The sequence below is a fragment of the Protopterus annectens genome, chromosome 4.part0, assembly GCF_019279795.1.
Source record: "Protopterus annectens isolate FY-2018-M chromosome 4.part0, PAN1.0, whole genome shotgun sequence".
In the NCBI taxonomy this organism is placed as follows: Eukaryota; Metazoa; Chordata; order Ceratodontiformes; family Protopteridae; genus Protopterus; species Protopterus annectens.
In genome coordinates, this window is record NC_056733.1 from 1,494,628,254 (window position 1) to 1,494,644,798 (window position 16,545).

A 16,545-nucleotide genomic window follows, 5' to 3' on the forward strand; every position below is an offset into this window, starting at 1 on the left:
CTGCTATACCAGATAAATTGGGAGGAGCAGATCATTTTAATTTTATGAAAGTACAAATAATAAACTGGACTGGTATTCCACAACAGGATTTGTTAATTGAAAGGGCACATCAAGTGCAAGCTCTAAATCTGACCATAAGAAAGCAAACAATACCTGTATTAGTAAAGATGCAATCATACCAGCAGAAAGAGTTGATCATGACAAAACTATGGCAGAAGGGAAAAGGTATTAAAAACTGGAGACAGCAGTTTGTGGAAAATGATTATTCACTATATAACAGGCAGAAGAGAAGCATATTTATCCCAGAAATCTGGGAATGTCAACTGGCAGGTGTGAGTTTTAAGATGCTGTATCCAGCTGTCTGGAGAATATTTTTTTTTCTTGAATCAAAAACATTTTTGGACAGGCTAAGCAGGAAATAAAAAAGATTATCCAACAAAAACTGAGCCAGCAAACAGAAGAGGACTCTGCTTCTCATTCTACTGACAATAAAGTTCATAGAGAAAGTCATCCAGTGAAAACTTTTCCAATGTTCCAAAGGAAAATGCTTGGGAAACAGGAAAAAAAAAACAGAAGAATCAAGAGTACTTTGGACTTGAACCAGAGTACGGTGTTGGGAGATGGGGATGAACAGGGAGAAGACCAGCTACAATGAAATTATTTCTTTATTTACATTTATTTACTGGGAAAGTCTGACTGGGCCAGAAGCCCATTTTCAGCAAAGGCCCATGGATAAAAGCTACACAGAAATATAAGCAAAATACAATAATTAGTACAATAGTATACATATAATAAGATGCAGAATACACATCATCCAATTAGTCTATACAAAGAAGTATTCAGTACTATTTCTAGTAGATACGACTTCAAGAAAGAAAATCACACAATAATTTCAGTAAAGATCACTGCAAGAATAATAAAATGAGTACTGTGTACATATTAAATAATAGTTATGAACAAATGAAATTTCCTTTATTTTTTGAGCAGTAATAACACCAAGAAGAGGGAGAAAATGAGGTAATAAGTGGACTGTATGGTGAGACAGTTACAGATATCTTGTCAGTCAGGTTTGGCGCAGGAGCAATGCCGGTTTTTAGACAGATGTTCAAATAGTAGTTGTTTGAAATTGATAGGTACAGGTGTGTTTTGGAGGGTGTGGGACAGAGAGCTCCATAATTTGACTATTTGATTTCAGAATAGGCCTTCACCTTGAGTGTTGTTAGCTTTGTTTACTGTGAGCAAGTTTCTGTCTGCAAATCTTACACCGTGAGCATGAGTACGGAACAACAATTTCTTTGACGGATGGGCAATTGCCAGGATGGAAGATGATATGTGTGAATTTAAGTTGGTAGTGATAGAGAAGGTTAGTTAGCATGAGCCAATTTAATTTATGTAGAGCAATACAATGGTGGGTTTGCTGGGGGTGGTTGGCTATGAAGCAGGCTATTTTGTTACAGCAAGTTTCCAATTTGGTTAAGTCTGATTTTTTTAAGTTGGTAAAAAGGGGGAAAGCATAAAGGAGCGTAAAGAGGAGGAAGGTTCTGGATATGGCTACTCTGGTATTGTCAGTGAGGAATGACTTACTTCTGTTCAGTGAGCCAAGTTTAACATGACTTAATTGTGATGGCTACATGTTGATCAATGTAAGATTTGAAAATGTAGTACTGTAACCTTAACTAGCTGGAAACACTGTATGCCAATGAGACTGAGAAATGAAAGTCTTAATTACCCATGCTCGTGCTTCAATAGGTGTCAGTCTCTTCCTTATGAACCAAGTCTTGTGCACTGTTTAGCATGAATTCATCAAACACTGTAGTTCATTAAATAAGGTTTTACTAGATGCTCACAATATCCGAATATTGTCTCCATTAACAGGTCTGCTAAACAATTCAAGTTACTGTACATCGTTCTGACTGTCCTGAGCAATGTAAACTGACATAGTCTCTAGAAGACCTGTTTTCTGTACTCTTGCTCGAATGTTAGACATCTTCTAGAAAGTAAGAGGTCAAATGAACTTACTAACCTTAACTACCCTGCTATCCTGAGCACAGCAAATTATATTCTCTTTTTCAGTAAATTTCCTCTATTGACTATAACCATACCCCTAGCCTTGATCCTCCGGCTACCTCTTGTTTTTTTATTGTATAGTGTATAATCAGCAAATTTAACCATTTCTTGTTAATTTTCATCTCTTCAACTTATATGTTTGGACAAATGTGACCTACAGACCTCCTTTCAAGTTCCAGCTTTAGAAGGAAAGATTTTTGGAAGGGGAATTCGAATGAGAGGCCCTAGGATCAAAGTAACCAAACTACTGGAGAAAAAGGTTTAGTATTCCTGTGTGAGCTTACTACCTAGGATATTTTTTTATCTAGGTCTGGCCTAATTAATGTTCTAACAAATGTGATGTTTGACATTTTCTGTTTTTTCAACTGTTGAGATCAGCGGGCATTGTATTTTTCCAATGGGTGTTTGATTTGGATTAGACGGCGAGGGATGGTGTATGCTTTTATGTAACTTGCTTACCTCAATAATTACTGAATAACTGACTGTACCTTATCCCTACTAGGTGATTAGTGCATGCACCCCCATCAGGATAGCCAGTAGCCAAACCCTCCAAATATTGTCCCCCACTTACTCCTTATCCACTCACTACTACAACTGCCTCCCCCCCCTCCACTCCACCCTTCTATATCCCTGTGAATACACCCTCACACATTTCATTCTAATCCTCTCCTCTTAAACTTATTAACCAACTCTCTTCCTACATATCCTTCTCACTTAACTCATACTCTGTCTCCCACCATGCAAACAATATCTGCCTATGCTCTAATATCCTTATTTCTACACCTAATCCTCTTCTGCTTACTCTACCTTACTAGTCTCCCACAGTTTCAACACTCCCCTCCCTTTCATAAAACTGTGATTTACATTAAAAAAGACTTTCCCTTTACAACCCAAGCCTCCCCCCACCTCTACAAACATAATGAATCTTTCCTATTTCAAAGGAAGCTCTTCCTTACCCCTAGTAAACCACTTCCCATACCTACCAAACTCACCTCATTAGGTTCCAATATCTACACCTGTGACGCATTAGAAAAAAGATACCTATCCATACTCTACTCAAAATTGATCACCCTCCTCCTCCGTTCTGGAGACATACACCCTAACCCAGGGCCTTCATATAACTCCACTTCTAAATCACATTCACATAGCTCACCCCTGCACCACAAATCTCTTCTCCTTGCCACACTTAATGCCAGGAGCCTTTGTAATAAAATACCTTCCTTTCACTCCTGGATCTCTTATAACAAATCTGATATTGTCTCCATCACAGAAACCTGGCTAAAACCACATATAAAAGATACCAAAATTATGCCCCCAACTATAAACTTATAAGAAGTGACAGACCTCAAAAGAAAGGGGAAGGAGTAGCCTTACTCTTCTCCTCCTCCTTAACAGTAACACCCTATACTAAGCCCATACTCTCATTTGACACCGCTGAGCTTACCCTCGCCCTTCTCAAAGTAAATAACAATAAAACTTTATGCATTGCTTCCCTGTACATTCCTCCTGGTAACAATATCCCTATACTGGAAGATATTCTTGCCTGATTCACTTCCAACATAAATACAGAGACTATAATCCTAGGCGATGTCAACATAAATTGGTCTTCCATTGACTCATCTACCCCTTCCTAAAGCATCAACCTATATCAATTCACACAGCTAATCAAAACCCCTACTAGACCAAATAAAGATTACACCACAGGTAGCATCCTTGACTGGATACTAGTCTCCCACACAAACCGAGTTTCTGATAGTGGTACTCTTGCAGACTTCCTTAGTGACCATCTCCCCTGCCTACATATGCCATTACTCTTCCATCATCCTCTTTCAACACAGACACATTACCACCCGCAACATGCAAAACTTCAACCCCCTAATTTTCTCTAATACCTTAAAACAAATAGACTGGAACTTTCTAAAGTCCCTCCCTTTAGATACCGCAGTCTCACATTTCAATAGAATTTTCACTGATATACTTAACCACTTCACCCCCAGTAGAACCAAAAGACTCAGATCCAAAACAGCCCTCTGGTTAACTAAAGACACAAAACTACTTATGCATCACCGAGATACAATCTGGAAATACTACCAAAAATGCAAAACTCCCAACTCTCTTGCCGAATACAAGCAACTGCGAAATCAAGTAAAAAACAAATAGCCACTGACCGCAAATCCTACTATCTTAAAACTTCAAAATAATTATAAAACCAACCCCAGAAAATTTTGGAATAGTATTTCATCAATATTATCCCCAGGCAAAAAAGAGAACCCATGCCCTGACCCAGACACACCAGACCTCCACCTAGCTACCCAATTTAACTCCTTTTTCATTGACTCCATAGGCAAACTCACCTCTTCTTTCCCTAACAACATCCCCCCAACTTAACTGATAAAAACTTAACATCCATGAACTCTAAGTCCTCCCCTTTTACTCTCAAATCCATTCCTATCCACACTATAAAAAAGCTCCTACAACAGTTAAAACATTGCTCTAATGCCCCAGATGACATTCCATCCAAATTTCTCCAACTAGCTACTGATGGCATAGCCCTTCCAATCAGCATCCTAATCAATCGCTCCATTCAGGAGTCCTACGTACCATACCTCTGGAAAAAAGCCTTCATCATCCCCCTCCATAAAGGAGGTACAAACTGTTCAATCTCCAACTTTTGCCCTATTGCTATCTTATCCCCTATCTCAAAAAATGTATTCACCTCCAACTATTACCCTACTTATTGGACAACCAACTCCTAACTCCTACCCAACACGAGTTTATACCAGGACATAGCACCACCACTGCCCTTTTTTCCTTCCTCGAAATCATTAACTCTGCTTGTGACTCTGGGAACATAGTTTCTACGCTCCTCCTCGACTTATCTAAAGCTTTCAACACTGTCTCTCATGTGCTTCTACTTTCTAAACTCTCCCATCTTAATCTCTCCTCTTCGTCAATCAAATGGTTCTCCAGCTATCTCTCAGCCAAGGAACAAGCTGTAAAATGGAACTACTGCACTTCATCTTTCCTTCACACCCCAACAGTTGTACCCCAAGGCTCTATTTTGGGTCCTTTACTATTTAACATTTTTATCAATGATTTCCACCAAAATATCCCCAATGTTAAACTGGTGCAATACGCAGACGACTCCACTATCATCTGCTCAGCCAAAACTCTTCCTTTACTAATAAACCTTATGCAAGAAGCCTTCTCCTCCACTGAGTCCTGGATGCTTGACAATCACCTAGCCCTAATGCCTCCAAATCTAAAATAATGATCTTTACCACTTCTAGACATACTGCTGCTGACAAAGCATCCTTCTCTATACTTAGCCTAAACAAAACAACTATTGAAATAGTTCCCCTATACAAAACTTCTGGGCGTTCTTATTGATGACCAGCTAAAATTTGATATCCACCTACAAACCAATATTAAAAAGACTCATCAAAAACTTGGTATGCTTTATTGCCACAGGCGCTACCTTTCTCTGTCTTCTAGACAACTCCTATCTACCGCCTACCTCCTACCCTCCCTTTTGTATGGAGCTCCGCTACTCTCTAACCTACAATCATCCCTAAAATCTAAACTTTCCTCATGTTATAACAAAATTTCAAAGTTTGCCACAGGATCCAAATCCTCTACTCACCATTGCAACTCCCTACATGCTCTAAATTGGTTGGAACTCCCAAGCTACCTAAATTTCATTCAACTAACTACAGCACACAAGCTAATTTTCAAACTTTCTAACTGTCCATCACTATCCTCTTCCCTAAAACTTCACCAGTCACATAGAACACTTAGATCCACAAATCAGAACCTCTTAGAACTTTACAAGCCTTTACACGCACCAGGGCAACTTCTACTATCATTCTTCCTTGCCAGATTATAGAACTCTCTTCCCCCTTACATTAGAACTGCCCCTAACCTACCATCCTTTAAAACCCTACTTCACTCTCACCTCTACCCCCTCTGGGAGTGCTCCTGTACCCACCCTACCTGATTCTTGATACCTATCCCTATTCTATTCTAATCTAATCTCTGCCACTGTTTCAATTCATCTCTCTAAAATTCCTTTGCCTAAATACATGTGGTGTATTAAATTAACATAAATTTATTGTTTTTGCTAATATCTTATAAGTGATTGACTCAGCTCATATATTTCAAGATATGTAAAATCTTGCCTTGTTGTATATTGAATGTTAAACTGTTATTCTCATATGCTGCACTAATACATTGTATATTGTATATTGTCTTTCTGTCTGGAGCTTTTCTCCTCGGGCCTCCATTGAAAAAGGGGTTACCTTGGCCCAATGGACTTTCCCGGTTAACAAACTGAAATAAACAAATAAATGAATAAATAAATAAGTTAACTTAGCTCTTGACTCTTTCCTTGAGAAAGGAACATAACAAGGACTCTTTGCAATCTTCCCTTAACAAACTGTTATTTCAGCAAGGTCATCATTCAGTGGAAGATTCTTTGTTTCTGCTTTCTAAAATGTATGCATAAATGAAACACCATTTCCTAGCCAGCAAGGTCGATATTCAATGAAAGATTCGTTTCTGCTTTCCTAAAATGTATGCATAAATGAAATACCATTTCTAGGCTTACTTTATTCTTTATACCTGTTTAATGCTTAATAACTACTGTACAATGAAAAGCCCTGATCTAACAGTCAAATCTGAGTTTGTTGTGATGATTTTAAGTTTCAAAAGTCTTTTAATTGCTTTTAATTGTATTTTCCAGTTGGCTGATTGGTTTATTGAACAAAGAATTTTAATGGATATTTGCTTTTGCTGGTTGTGATAAAGAGTAGTTGGCAAAATGTTTTTTTTTTATCTGAAGAAGTCTTTATTTAGACAAAAAAACAGTGATGTGTTAAAAGATTTTATGCTGTATATGTGTATATTTTGTGACTTATTTTGATACGTCATTAAAGCCTTATAGACCGAAACTGGTGTGGTCCTTCCATTAGTGCCTTTTTGTGGTTAATAGTTTTATTTTGACACTGAGTCTTTGTACTGCTGATTTAATAGTTTATTTTGTAAACTATGGTTCTGGGTGGGTTGAGTTGATGATGGATTAAGTACGTAGGTTTATGGTCACTTAAATTACTTGGAAGGCATCTGGAGAGATAGTTGTAGGTAGTACTGTTAATAAGTGATCAGTCTAAGATAGATTCCCTTTTGCTATGTTTATCTGGGTCTATATTGGATAACCAAAAGTTTTTTTAAGCGAACGCTCACATGAGCGAAAACGCTGGAAATCAAACTTCCCCCACTAACTATATATTTCAACTCCGAGATTGCACTACAGTGAGGAAAGGGGAAATATCCGACTCCTCACTGTACCAAGACCTCACAAACACCCTTTCAATTCCCAGCATTTTCGCTCATGTGAGCGTTCGCTTAAAAAAACTTTCGGTTATCTAATATAGACCCATTTATCTACTTGAGTGGGAAATTGGAGAAACCATAGATTTATGGAAGGGTTATCATCAGTGCAAGTGTTCCAGTCTAAATTGAAGTCACTTGTGATAATGGCTTTGTGGGTGTAGGTCGAGGCTGTCCAGGCTATGAGTTCCTCAATGGCAGTGGGAGTATTGTTGGGAGGTATATAAGTGGCAATTATGGTAATATTTATCTTTGGGTTGATTCTGAGCCGTGTTACTAGGACCTCAACTTTGTTATCATAAGGGTATTTGATGGGTAGATAGTCTATGCTTCAGTTATCTTTGTAGAAGATTGCAACCCTGCCTCCCTTCTTCCAGACCCTGTCTAATATGTGTGCACAATAACCTTGTGGGAGTTTGTCTAGGTCTCTTATATGGGGTTTTATCCAAGTTTCTGTTGCTATAGAATGTCTGGTGAGTACTGTACAATGACTGCATGAAAGTCTATGACTCTGTTAACTAGGCGTCTAAGGTTCATGCTAAGAATGATAAGGTCTGAAGATTTAATGTGAGAAAGGGATGGAACAGTAGGGATGATGGTGTGTTGTGCAGTATGTGGCCCAGGACTGGGGTGTATATCACCACTAAGGAGAACCTGTGATAATATACATGCATGTTTGTGTGACAGTCTGGAGAGTATATGAAAGTGTTAATAGGTTCATAGGTGTTTACTAGGCTAATGACCAAAAGGGCCTTTTTAAACCTAGCCATGCAACCCAAATCTCTGACAAGTTCTGAGACCCTTGATAAGTGTAAGCATGGGCCTAGGAAATGAACCATTTACAGGTTACCTGTGTTCATTAGAGACACAGGTGCCAAAACCAGGGATGGATTTCCGGTTTACCATTCAATTGTCCAAGTTGCACTTGAATTGGGTTAGGGAGGAACTCTGCTTCACATGGATGAGGAGCCTGTTCCATAGATGCGGTAGTTTCTGGGATATATAACTATCTCTCCAACAGGTCCAATTTATATCACAGGCAATGTTTAAGTGTTTAGAACAGGTAATTCTGGTGCTGTTTGTTTTGTGGATATGCAGGGGAGGATCAACACAGTTGAGTCTGACAATGCCCTGTATTCCAGGCACAGATCTCCCTCAAAAGCCTGTAGGCGACAGAATACAGGGATAGAGCATTAAGCAGTCTGCATAGTACATTTTACTTATGCCCTGTATTCTTTTAGTGATGAACCTCTGTAGACGTTCCAATTGTTGGATATGCCTGGTTAAGTACATACCAAAGGGAGCATTGTACTCAATGATAGGTCCGATGAATGCAGAATACAGTGAACAATGACTTCCTTGGACTTAGATGCCATACTTTTGTTTATAAGTTGCGCAACATAGAATGATTTCTTCACCACTTTAGACACGAGATGGTCAAAGGCTAGATTACTATCTATGTGTGTCCCTGGGTTCCTGACTACTGGCTGAACTCCAAGGGGTGTGTTGTCAATTTGATAGTTACCAGGGAAAGATGACTTCCCAAAAGATACTATTATGGATTTCTTGGCATTTAGTTTTAGTCCATGGCTCTGAGTCCATGGCTCTGACACTAGTTGTTTGTCTGTGTCAGCCCCTCCTGGAGAACATTTGTGTCAGTGTGAGATTCACTGACAGTTCCTAATTTGCAATCCTCTGCAAATTTAGTCAGCCTGAGATCATTGACATTGGCCCTGACTTCTTAGGTTCATAGGTTCATAGGTAGGTACTAGGCTACTGGCCCTAGGGCCTATACAAGCCTAGCCAAAAAGGTACCCTGGCTTTCGCAACCCAAGAAAATTATTTTCCTGTGCCCCCGTCAAGCAGAATCACAGAAGTGATCCCGGGGTGAATTTCCTATTACCCATCCAATCATCAAGATTTTTCTTGAAGAGTGCTAATGAGGAGCTCTGATTGACATAGATAGGTAGTCTGTTCCAGAGTATGGGAAGTCTCTGGGACAGGAATCTATCCCTCCAGCATGTTCTGTTTATTGTGGTGACAAGGTTTAGGTCCCTAGAGCATGTAGCTTGGAGGGATTGGGAAGTAATTCTGTGAAGTAAATGCCAAAAAGGAGCTGTCCAAGAACTGATCCTTGAGGGACTCCACTTGTGACTGGCCTCTTTGTAGAGGTGGACTCCCCAATTATAACTTCCTGGGTCCTACCTGTGAGCCAGTTGGGTATCCACAGGGTGACATATGGTTTGTACCTAACCTCTTGAGTTTGTCAACAATGCCAGTGTGGGGTATTGTGTCATATGCCTTGGCCAGGTCAAGGTGGGCAGTGTGAACAATTCTGCCCTCATCCATTGCTTTGGTGACCTTCTCAAAGAAGTCCAACAGGTTGAGTAGGCATGATCTGCTCTTGACGAAACCAAACTGGGTTGTGTCCAGTGTCTGAACATTTACAATATCACTATTGATCATCTCCATGATAATTCTTTCCATGACTTTACATATAAGACTTGTGAGACTTATGGGCCTGTAGTTTCCAGGGTCTGTAGATGACCCACCTTGGTTCAGAGGGATAACTGTTGCCTTTCTCCATTCATGAGGCATGGGGCCTGTTTGGAGGCTGCAGTTAAACAGTAATTCCGAAGGCCCTAATAAGTCATGTTTCATGCTATTTAGAAGGCATCCTGGGATACTGTCTGGGCCCACTGATGCAGTGCTCTTGGTCTTAGAGACAGCATTAAGGACTGGTTTCCTAGTGATAGCATGGGGAATTATATTTGATGATATTTCCTGAGGGAAGGTTGAGGGGGGGAGAGAGGGGTAAAGTTGGAGCTGAATTTATCAGCCAGGAGGTTTGCTATATCTTCTGGCTCAGTACAGGTGGCTCCATTTACAATGAGCCCTGCACACACTTGTGTATTGTCTTTGAGGTTACACACATAACTAAAGAATGCTTTGTGATTGTCCTTGGCCTGGGAGGCCAAAATTATCTCAAATTTGACTTTGGTAGACTTTACTTGTCCTCTGAGTTGTTTGTTTAGTTTGATCAGAGTGCTTTTGTCCTGCTGGGTGTTGCATCTCCTAATTTTTGCCATGATTTTCTTCCTCCTGTTTTACATCCTACTGATTCTGTGATTCCACCAGGGTGGCTTGTTTTTTGAGTTAGTTCTGTATTTCTTCCTGGTGGGTACAGCTGCCTCTATTGCAGCTATTAACATGCTTGTACAGGGTTTCTGTGAACAGTTCTGCATACATAGTAGTGTTGTCGGGGTTTATGAGGGCTTGACATTTTGCCAGGTTCTCACTTAATAGCAGGAGGTTAGCCTTAGAATAATTCCTGAATATTCCTGGATTTATTTTTACTTCAAAGGAGACCATTCTGTGGTCTGACCTTACCAAAGAAGGCATTAGAGTAGGGGGGTGTGCAGCATTTTCCCATATTAGTGAGGACCAGATCCAGCATGGCTGCATCCGTTTGGTGTCTTGACTATCTGGTCTAGGGAGTTTGTGTGAATCTCTGTGCATGTACGTTTGGAGTCGTAAAGAATTCCCAGTTAATAGAGGGGTAATAAAAGTCACCCATGAATATGGTATTGGGTTGGATGGTCAGTGTTTCTAATAAGTTTAAATACATGGTATGGGTTTCCAGGGTCATGGAGGGGGACCTATAGCTTGCAAGGAAGTGGTATTGGATTTTGTCTATTGTGATTTCAACATGGAGCAGCTCAAGCGCATTGCCCTGTTTGACCAGCTTTGAAATGTATTCATTTTTTATGTAAATAGAGACACCTCCACTCTGTGCCTGTGAAGTAGTTGGCCTAAATGTGTGGAAGGAATTATAACCTTGCACTGCTGGTGTGCCCTCCGTGGCTTTACACCATGTCTCAGTAACCACACAGATATCAGCATTCTCTAGAGTAAAGGGAGTGGAGTTTTTTGTTTAGATTCCTAACATTGAGCAGTGTGAGGGTTTTCTGAAGTGGTTAGTGGTACTGCTGACAACTACATGTTTGAAGTGGAAGTATGGATTAGGATTAGGTGTGTGACTGTAGAGTTCAGAAGAGATGGCAATGTAGGAAAGTGAGGGGTAGATGATATTGGTATAATATAGTGTGGGGCTATGGACATGTATTTGTAGGTGGGGCTATGGACATATTTGCAGGAGAGTGTAGGATGTTAGTATGCAGACAGCAGCAAGGTATAGAGAGTGGACAGGAGAAAGAAGTGTGTATTCTTTGTTTTGGAATGTTAGGTTAGCTTGATGGTGTGAGTAGGGGCAGAGGGGTGTTGGTGTAGTGTGGTGGGAGTAGAGTGATTAAGGACAGTTGCATTAAGTTGTGTGAGGGGAGGGAGGAGTGTTACAAATAGTGTATTGTTTAACTGAGGTGTGAATGGTGGACAGAGGGTGATTGCTTATTGGGAAAATATAGGGGAGTGGTTAGTGTTTGCATAATTCTAGGCGATCCAGTGGTGGGTGGGAATGGGGGTAGAGAAGGGGAGCAGAGTGAGCCCGAGCGTAGTGAGGGCAAATGGAGTAGGCTGGTCTCCCGCAGAGACAACTGCAAAGAAAAACAATCAGTATGAGAAGTGGAAACCTTGAAGCTGTAAGGTAAGTGAAAGCAGGAGAAAGCAAGGAAGAGGTAGAAGCAGAAATGTAGGAGTGTAACCAGATAGTTGCAGAAATACCAGTTTCATCACCGTGGTGTGTAAGTAAATCAACAAAGGAAGGCAAATTTATACAGGGACAAAATACACCAAGTAAATGGTACTGGCTTAACTTTACAGAGTATCCAATAGGGAGGCAGATTTATTTGGGACAGGATGCAGCAAGTATAATGTTAGTTGCGCCACCTAGTGGTGAGAGATGAAGCAATAGTTGCCTGGGGTGGGGGAGAGCCCTTTCAGGTGTGCATGCTGGCCAAAACAATAAAAATAACTAATAAAAGTACCAAATTTGCTATTAAAAAGAGTTATAAACATCCAGTCACAATGTTTAAAAAATAACTATTAAAGGACCAAATTTGCTAATAATAAGAATTATAAATATCCAGTCACCTATGTAGACTTTTCTGGTGGGTATCCTTATTTAAAAAAGTGTTATTCTTGGCTTGAAATAACTGTAGGAAGAAGCTAGACCGTAGCAGTAGTTTTATTTGGCAATGTTTCAGTTGCAGGGGGAACCTGAGCTGCGATGATAAAGGCAGACCAAGTGCACTATGCAAACATTTCTGGTGAATATCCTTATTTAAAAAGTGTTATTCTTGGCTTAAAATAACTGTAGGAAGAAACAGGACCATAGCAGTTGTTTTACTTGGCAATGTTGCAGTTGCTGGGGGGGGGCAGGGCCTGAGCTGCAATGAAAAAGGCAGACCAATGTGCTATGCAGACTTTTCTGGTGAGTATCCTTATTAAAAAAGTATTATTCCTTGGGTTGAAATAACTGTAAAAAAAAAACGGTCCATAGTAGTGGTTATATTTGGCAATGTTGCAGTTGCTGTTGGGGGAACCCAACCTGTGATGATAAAGGCAGACCAAATGTGTTGCGGGTGTGCACACTGAAAAGGGGCTGGGGAGAGCTTCCTCACCATGAGTAGGCCAAAATAACTATTTAAAAAATAGTGAAAAACTAGGAGACTACAGAGCATCACTCACAGTTGTGAAATATGGCTTTGTAAGAAAACGTATCTGAAAAAGACTGGACTTTTGCTGACTTTATTAAACTTGTGGGTGGACTGCAAAGCATATACCCCACTTTATGTCATTAATATTTAGAAGGACACTAAATGGGGGGAAAGTAATGGTAAATACAACAGTTTTGTTCTTAGTATTTGTATGAAACATTTCATTATGTAAACTGTATGTTATATACAATAAAACAGTTTTATGTAGTGAATAGTCAGGGGTGCTTTAGATGTGTGGGAGTAGTATTTTCAGTTTCTGTTGTATGTGTTAAATATATTAAACAAGTACTTTTTAGTTGTAAGAAATAAAGGCTTTACAGTATAACAAGAAAAAAGGCTGGACAAAAAATAATGTTACTATGCCATGATCTTGGGCTACTGGGGTGGGGTGGGATGTACAAAGCACTGATTATATTATATGTAGAATTAAAATGTTTTATCTTTTCTGCAAAGAAGGGAACCTGTAGCTTGGTTTCAGCTATAAACAAGTGTGTACTTTTTTGCAAGCAACAGGCTTGAAAAATAAGACAAAAATTTGAAAGCCATGAAAAATGCTAAGTTTGTTACATCTGCAAATGTATTATTTTTTTTCTATTAGCAAATGTTCAGTGGGAGTCAAGAAGTTTACAGCAGAAAGCAGTTGTGTATTCCATTCTGAGTGAAATTTACAAAGCTTCATTGCTGACCATATTTACAAGAAGACAAGCTGTCTGCAGGCATAAGCAATTATTCTTGAAAGGTTTGATCATTCTTTGTCGAGGGAACTGCAAAAATTAAAAGTACAATAGCATACAGTTCAGTGAAAAATAGCTTGAGGTTATGAGAAGTGAATAAGAACTAGCAGCTTAGCTGTCTGAATACTTTGATACATTTAAAAAAACAGTGTATAATTTAGTTATATTTAATGATAGCCAGTGGTCTATTTTGCTTAGGGCTAAAACTTAATATTTTCAAAAACCATACAGCCTGTTTTTCACATCTGGGGGAGGAGAGGAGGAAAGAAAAGAAAAGAAAAGAACAGAAATTAATCTGGGTAACTTGGAACACAGGCTGAAGCATGTGTTTTACCATGGGTAAAAAATAGTTGTGTAAGAACTTACCATAAATTTAGATGTCCTTCTCTTCCATTTTGCAGTATTCGTAACTGTAGGAGGTTGCTGCCTGCAGCACTGGACATCCGGCCAGTATACTACAGTCTTAGCAGCAGGGGTACGTGTGACATTTTATTTCAGAGCCATAAACCAACGTTGACTATAAAAGTGATGTCTGCACGTACCCACTTCAGAATGGACTGCCACATACAGTAGTACCGCTGGTAAGTAAGACGTGGAAAAAGGGGAAGTGTTTCAGACCCACATGTGACACCAGGCCAGAGGGTGCCTCATCGAGGCATGTGCCTCCCATTGAGGTTTTACTGATGGAGAGAAAGAGAGAGAGAGAGAGAGAGAGAGAGAGGGATGTCCTATCAGGTAGACAAACAGGTAAAGAGAGGGTAGGAGAGTGGGACTGAATACTGCAACGTGGAAGAGAAGGACATCTAAGGTTATGGTAAGTTCTTGCACAACTATTCTATGTCCTTCTATTCTCATGTTGCAGTATTCATAACTGTAGGGAGACTACCAAAGCTTTTAGGTATGAGCCTTGGAGGAAGGATGAGGTCCCTGGTCTATGAGACCATGTAGAATAGATCTAGCAAATCCAGTTCTGGCTTGAGAAACCAGATCTACTTTATAATGCCTAGCAAATGTATGGACTGATGACCAGGTAGCCACTTCTAGGATAGAAACGTAGTGTACCTGCCTGAAGAAGGCTGCTGAAGAAGCAGCTGCCCTGGTGGAATGAGTTGTCACATTTTCAGTTAGAACTTTCCCATGAAGGGAGTAACATGCGCAGATAACCTTTGAAACCCATGAAGATATAGTCTCTTTTGAGACTGCCTTCCCCAAGGCCCTTGGATGAAAGGAGACAAACAGCTGGTCAGACATTCTAATGGGTTTGGTTTTGTCCAGGTAATACCTAAGTTGTCTGTGAACATGTAAAGAATGTAGAGTTATTTCAGAGGCATTTTGAGGTTGAGGGAAGAAGACTGGAAGGTTAATGGTCTGATTCAGGGATAGCTCATTACCCACCTTAGGCATGAAGGAAGGGTTAGTCCTGAAGGTCACCCTCTCTTTATGGAAGACAAGATAAGGAGGGATGGCCATCAGGGCTTGAATTTCTGATACCCTCCTGGTGGATGTGAGGGCCAACAGAATTACTGTTTAACAGGTACATAGATGGCGGTAAGGTGAGTTCTTCATTGACAATATTTAAGTCCCATGTAAGAGGAATTGGCTTATGAGGGGGTGTGATGTGAAGGACCCCTTTCAAAAAGAGCTTAACCTCTAACCTGGATGCCAAAGGAGGTACTAACGGTAGACAAGCGAAAATGGCAGACAAGTGGACCTTAATAGAAGAGTACGTCAGCCTGAATGTAGAAGCTCACACCAGTAAGAAAGGGCCATGATGTACAGGAATGAGTAAAGGGCCCTGTTTTTTCTTTTGACACCACCTGGAAAATCTCTTCTGTTTTGCCACATAATTTCTCCTGGTACTAGGTTTCCTGGCCTCCTGCAGGACATCGAGTATGTCCTCTGAGTATAGATGTCTGAAGGGGATCAGAACCCTATCACCCATAAAGTGAGTCTGAGATTGATCACATGAGGGTGTATTAGGGACCCCCTGTCTTGTGTGAGTAGGTCTAAATGGTGGGGTAACCAGTGATGATTGCTCCTGGCTAAAAGGTGAATAAGGGGAAACCAATGCTGTCTTGGCCAAAAAGGAGTCACCAGCAGGATTTTTGGTTTGTCCCTCTGGATCTTCAGAAGGACCTTCTGAATCAATCTGATGGGTAAAGGCATAAAGATACATCCCCGCCCAAGAGAAAGAGAAGACATCTACTTTCCAAGTTTGGGGATGTGGATCCTTTATACAAAACAGAGGCATCTGCCTGTTCTGGCAGGAGGCAAACAGATCTGCCTGAGGAATACCGCACTTGTGTATAAGATCTTGGAACACCTCTCTGTGAAGCATCCATTCGTGAGAGGGTGCAGAGATTCTGCTGAGAGTATCTGTCATTGCAGTCTCTGCTGAGGGAATATGGAGTGTTGATGCTAGGATCCAAATCTGTATGGCCAGGCTACAAAGAGGATAAGACGTTGCCCCCCCCCCCCCCCGCTTGTTTATAAACACAAGACAGTCACATTGTCTGTGACTACTTTCAAAGTAACTGGTAGGAGGATTTGTTGGAATATGCTAGGTAAAGGGCCCTCATCTCTTTGATACTAATGTTGTCCCTTTGTCTGAGTGGAGACCACTCTCCCTGCACTTTGCTTAGTTTGTGGTGGTGTTGTAGATCTGCCTCCCACCCAGGTCT

At 40.4% G+C, this 16,545-nt stretch overlaps 1 protein-coding gene across 2 annotated transcripts in view; it reads right to left on the reverse strand.

The window, feature by feature from the left end:
• CYFIP2 (cytoplasmic FMR1 interacting protein 2) overlaps positions 1-16,545 on the reverse strand; it is a 2,832,302-nt gene that overhangs the window by 1,258,826 nt on the left and 1,556,931 nt on the right. The window lies entirely within an intron of this gene.